The sequence below is a fragment of the Setaria italica genome, chromosome IV (genome assembly GCF_000263155.2).
Source record: "Setaria italica strain Yugu1 chromosome IV, Setaria_italica_v2.0, whole genome shotgun sequence".
In the NCBI taxonomy this organism is placed as follows: domain Eukaryota; kingdom Viridiplantae; phylum Streptophyta; class Magnoliopsida; order Poales; family Poaceae; genus Setaria; species Setaria italica.
In genome coordinates this window covers 11623406-11629405 of record NC_028453.1, presented here as the reverse complement: position 1 = coordinate 11629405, position 6000 = coordinate 11623406, and positions in this window count along the sequence as shown.

The window sequence follows — 6000 nt, the reverse complement described above, 5'->3', positions numbered from 1 at the left end:
CCATTTTACTGACCATTTATTTGTACTTGTGGAGACCTGGGTTTCTCCTAGGGTTTGGCAACTTCGGCAGCGATCGTCGCCGACTAAGGTTCTGATCCATGTCCTTGCACCGTGTCTCCTGCTTGTCTTTCTGCTCTGGCTGAACAAGGGGCTGACCGGCTCAGCTACTTGGCCTTGGCAGGACAGTAGTTCTCGGAGCTCGTGGGTGTATGCAGATTGGTTTTCTTCCCCAGGCTCAAGCTGTTTGCAATGGCGGCAGTAGCAAGGTGTGTTTTTGTTGTGAATGAACTCCTTCAGTGAGGAGCGCCGCAAGTCCCAATGAGTTGCCTCAATTGGAATTGTTGTGGACTCGGCAACGCCGTCACAATTAAGGGCGAAGGATGTTGCCCCACTCAGGTGCACAAGACACGGGTGGAAGGACTGAAGTAGAGTCTTGGTTTTGATAATTCCTTTGTTGTCAGTAGTTTGGGCTATAGTGGCGAATTAGGTATTTTTTGGAATAATAATATAATGCATTAGTCCAGGAAGGGGATGGTGACCCGTGTCGCTTGACTTGTGTTTATGGGGAGGCACAAACAAACGAGAGGCATAAGATGTGGGTTATGTTGAAACATATTAAGTCCTCATCGCACCTCCTATGGTTGTGTATTGGTGATTTCAATAAAGTGTTACATCGAATGGAACACGTGAGCGTAAAAGAGAGAAGCCATGCTCAAATTGTCGGATTCTGTGAGATGGTGGATGTATGTGGCCTAAATGACTTAGGTTATGAAGGTCATAGTTAGACGTATGAAAAGAAGGTAGCTAGGGGCTCCTATTGTCGGGTGCGCCTAGATCGTGCTCTGGCAACCCCGGATTGGAGCGTGCGTTTCCCTTTGGCGAAGTGCAAGCATCTGTTGGCGGCCGCCTCGGATCATGTGCTGATCTTGCTGAGCTGGAGGTCGGAGGAGCTGCGGCCTCGAGGAAAGAAACGATTCAGGTATGAAGTTACGTGGGAATCCTATGCTGAGTTCTCTAACTCTCTGCTTGAGTCATGGCAAAAGGAGAATGAGGCAACGACCCTAGGGGAATTATAGAGCAAACTGAAGAAAGTTTCTAGACACCTTGTGAGGTGGGACATGAACACATTTGGGCATGTACGCAGGGAGTTGCACAAGCTAAAACAAGAGCTAGAGCGGCTACAGTCTGACCCGTAGAGGATGGGTCCAACTCATGTGGAGCTTAAGTGTGGCGTCCCGCCCCCCCGAGGCCGGGCTCGCATACACCTGGCAGCTCTCTAGGATATCATGGATTCCCTCACAGACCAACACAAGTCTTTTCTACGCACTTTGTCTTCACTCGTGCGCACCCGGGAAGAACTTCCTGGTCGGTCACCCATCCCGAAATTGCTCCGGGCCAAGCACGCTTAACCCCGGTGTTTTTTGAGGATGAGCTTCCAGAAAAGAAGTTGCAACTTATTGGTATGAATATTCTATCAATCCTATTAAGCCTTAGGCCAGGATGTCACATACTCACCCCCTTAGAAGACCGACACCCTCGTCGGTCAACCCCAAGCCAGGAACGTCCCCTCTTGGCCACGTCCGTGTGTCCAGTGCCAGCGCATGTGCCATGCAGTGTGACCACTCTGGGCCCACACCAGCCATGCACACCATGCCTGCGCAACTGCGACCGCACGCGCCCGTGAAACCGCGAGAGTCGGCTCTGATACCAACTGTGGCGTCCCGCCCCCCCCCCCCGGGGGTCGGGCCCGCATACACCTAGCAGCTCTCTAGGATATCATGGATTCCCTCACAGACCAACACAAGTCTTTTCTACGCACTTTGTCCTCACTCGTGCGCACCCGGGAAGAACTTCCCGGTCGGTCACCCATCCCGAAATTGTTCCGAGCCAAGCACACTTAACCCCGGAGTTCTTTGAGGATGAGCTTCCGGAAAAGAAGTTGCAACTTATTGGTGTGAGTATTCTATCAATCCTATTAAGCCTTAGGCCAGGATGTCACATTAAGATCAAGGAGAAAATTTTGAAATTGAACCATAAAGAACAAATAATGTGGAGGCAACGTTCCAGAATTATGTGGCTTTCTGCAGGTGATAGAAATTCTAAGTTTTTTCATATCCGAGCTAGTAGAAGGAGGAGGACAAATAGAATCGCAAGGTTGAAAAAACCAAATGGACAGGTGACAGAAAATATCCACGAGATGAGTGATCTAGCAACTAGCTTCTACAAGGAGTTGTATACTATTGAGGGGACCAATAACATGGAGGCAATGTTGAGTACAGTCCCAACGAAGGTTACTGCAGCAATGAACAATAGCTTACTTGCAGCCTTTTCAGAGAAGGAAGTCAAAGAAGCTTTGCGTTAGATGTTTCTGACAAAGTCCCTAGGGCCTGACGGTTTTCCAGCACAGTTCTTCCAGCGGCATTGGGACTTATGTGGAACTGAAGTTACCTCAATAGTGTTGAGGATTTTGAGCAGGGAGGAGGACGCTACATCAATAAATAATACTTTTATTGTTCTAATCCCCAAGGTGGCAGATCCAAAGAAGCTGGGCCAATTTAGGCCTATAAGCCTTTGTAACGTTATGTATAAGATCGCCTTGAAAGTTGTTGCAAACTTGCCTGAGGTTATATCAGAAGAGCAGTCTGTATTTGTACATGGGCGTCTTATTACAGACAATATAATCTCGGCATATGAATGTCTGCATTTTATGAAGCTAAAAAAGCCTCGTGAATCGAGATGTGCTCTGAAGTTGGACATGAGGAAAGCTTATGACCGAGTTGAGTGGGACTATCTACGAGCGATCATGCTCTGATTGGGCTTCCACCAATGTTGGGTTGAGATAGTGATGCGTCTGGTAATTACTGTCTATTTTTTAGTTCTTTTTAACGGTGATAGACTTGACAATTTTAAACCTTCGAGGGGTATCCGACAAGAAGATCCTATCTCTCCCTATCTATTTCTATTGGCAGTAGAGGGCCTTTCGTGCCTGCTAAAAGCTAGGAATCAGTCCTCCGTACTCAATGGGATTAAAGTGGCGCCGTCGGCTCCGGTGGTGTCTCACTTACTCTTCGCAGATGACAGCCTGCTATTTTTCAGAGCTAGTAGGGAAAGTGCAGAGGAGATAAACTGTCAAGCTTCTGGACAGAGGATTAATATGGACAAGTCCTCAATTCATTTTGCGAAGGGCTGCAGACAGTCTCTTCGTGAGGTGATCAAGGGAGTACTTGATGTCCATAATGAATCTCTGAGTGAAAAATACCTGGGCATGCCGACAGATGTGGGTATTTCCACTAATGGGGCTTTCAAATACATTAAAGATCGTGTGTGGAAAAAGGTCTAGGGCTGGCTAGAGCAGTGCTTGTCATCGGGAGGCAAAGAAGTACTGATTAAATCAGTTGCGCAGGCTATACCTACTTATTCAATGTGCTGCTTTAAGCTCCCTAGAGGTTTATGCCATCACATCAATGGTTTATTAAGGCACTTCTGGTGGGGTAGCAAGGATGGAAAAAGGAGAACGTGTTGGGTCGCTTGGGATGAGATGATCAAACCAAAGTTCATGAGCGGCCTGGGCTTCAGGGATATTAAGCTGTTAAATCTTGCGTTACTGGCGAAACAGGCATGGCACATCCTCATGGATAAGTGCTCATTAAGTGCACGAATTTTAAAAGAAGTTTACTTCCCAAATGTGAATTTCTTATATGCTAATCTAGGGTCTTCTCCCTCTTAGATATGGAGATCCATACTTGATGGCAGGGAAGTTTTGGAGTGGGGATTAATTAGGAGGATCGGAACCGGACAATCAACACATATATGGAATATGAATTAGATTCCGGGAGCAAATTATCTTCGCCCCATTAGGATGGACTTGACAGATCCTTCGCAGATGGTTAGCGAGCTGATAGATCACACGATGGCCTCATGTGACGTCTAAAAGCTTCATGTTGTTTCTATCCATCTGATGTTGACGTGATTCTGAATATACCCCTCTACACTCAAAAACAAGGGGATTTCTAGGCATGGAACCATGAAAAGAAGGGTATTTTCTCAGTTCATTCAGCTTACAGGATGTTGGTTGTAAACAAAGAATGAGCTACAACGTATCTAGAGAATATTGTTGAGAGATCAGATTTAAGGTATGAGGAAAATGAATGGAAGTCGCTATAGCAGGTTAAGGTACCATCAAAGATACATGTGTTCTTGTGGAGGCTTACTCATCACTCCTTGCCGTCAGGTGATGTACTGCACCATAGGAACATGGTTACTCGAAGCACCTGTTCGATCTGTGGTATGCCTGATTCTTGGAAGCACTTATTGATAGAGTGCAATATGGCGAAATGTGTGTGGGCTCTGGAACGTGAGGAAATTACACAGTTGATGAGTGAAACTTAGGAGACTGAGCCTAGGGGATGGTTAGCGGCTATTATCAGCTTGCTAAAGCATGAGGATGGTGGTCACTCTTTGGGTCATCTGGTATGCTCGCAGGAAGGCGATCCATGAGAGCTCTTTTCAGAGTGCTTTATCTACTCACTGTTTTGTGAACAATTTTATAGGTGACATGGAGATGATCAAAACAGTGCTGGCGGCATCGGTGAGACGTACCCAAGGTGTCCCACCTCAGTGGATCCCTCCACCACCGGGCCTTGTTAAGATCAATGTCGATGCAACCACTTCGAAGAATTCAAGCAAGGCAGTGGCGGCTGCTAGGGATGTTGCAGGAAACTTTCTAGGAGCGTCTGCGCTAGTGATTCGTGGACTCTCAAATGCAGAGATCGTCGAGGCTATTGCGTGCAGGGAAGGCCTGGCGTTGGCGAGTGACCTCATGGTTCAACACTTCAGGCTAGCCTCGGACAATGTTAATATAATTAGAGGAATCAAGGAGGAAGAAATGGCCGCTCATGGCCATATCATCAGGGAGATAAAAGCTACAACAGCGCAGATTGGCACTGCTAATTTTGTTCATGAAAAAAGGCGCTCCAATGTGGATGCTCACACCATTGCAAGAAGTACGATTTATGTTGAGTTTGGTAGGCAAGTTTGGCTGTTAAATCTGCTCAAGGCGTTTATTACTCTTATAACTCTGTTGATGAATAAAGAGTTATGCTCCCAAAAAAAAATTATTTGTACACGTAGCATGCCATTTGTATTTCAATCCACTGCTGCAGAATTCTCAATTGCAATATTGTTTTTGTTAATTTTGTTCATTGAAAGCAAATATTGTTTTATTTTTCGTCCTTTAATATGTGCAAACGAAGATTTTTTCTTCTTCTTCTTCTTCATCTATGCTGATAGCAGGTTTGCTTAAGACTTTTGCGCAGAAGACTTTTGCACGCAAACTGTCCTAGCATGATTTCCCTTTCTCCATATACTCAAATTTGTAGCTTCTGCGAAATATATAATCTTTACCAAATGTCATCTTTTTGAAAACACGCTGTTACGTTTCTAACCAGATGTTTTCAAATGTACATGGCTGCGACCCTGACCTGCGTGACACCACCAAGCTGGCTATGTTTGACACACAAAGTGCCAGGTTTATCGCGTGTAGATGATATGCTATATATAAAGCACAGTTACTAGTTACAATTTTTTGCAAGTGAAAAAGGAGAGAAGCATTGGGAGCCCTTCCGCTTTTTCCAGAGCACCATTCTCTAAATTACTCTCTAAGATAAGACTTGCTTGCTAGTCTTCTGATTATAGATACAGCACATCATCAGAATGCAAAGCTTTAGCGTGTTCAGCTCGCCAGAGCCCAGAAGCGAGTCTCCTGAGGTTTTGTTCAGTGCATGAATCAGGTGAAAGTGCAACCCCAAGAAATACCATTGCCATGGATGGAGTGGAAAGGCAGAAGCAGCTAGCGCTCCATTGCCATGGTTTCAGTACCCATGTATATATGTATGTATACAAGGCGCAAGGGCAAACGTCAATTTGAGAATTGCAGCAAATTTACTACTGGTTTTGAGTTGCTCAAGTGCGACCCTCAGTAGATCTTGTTGAGGATCAGTT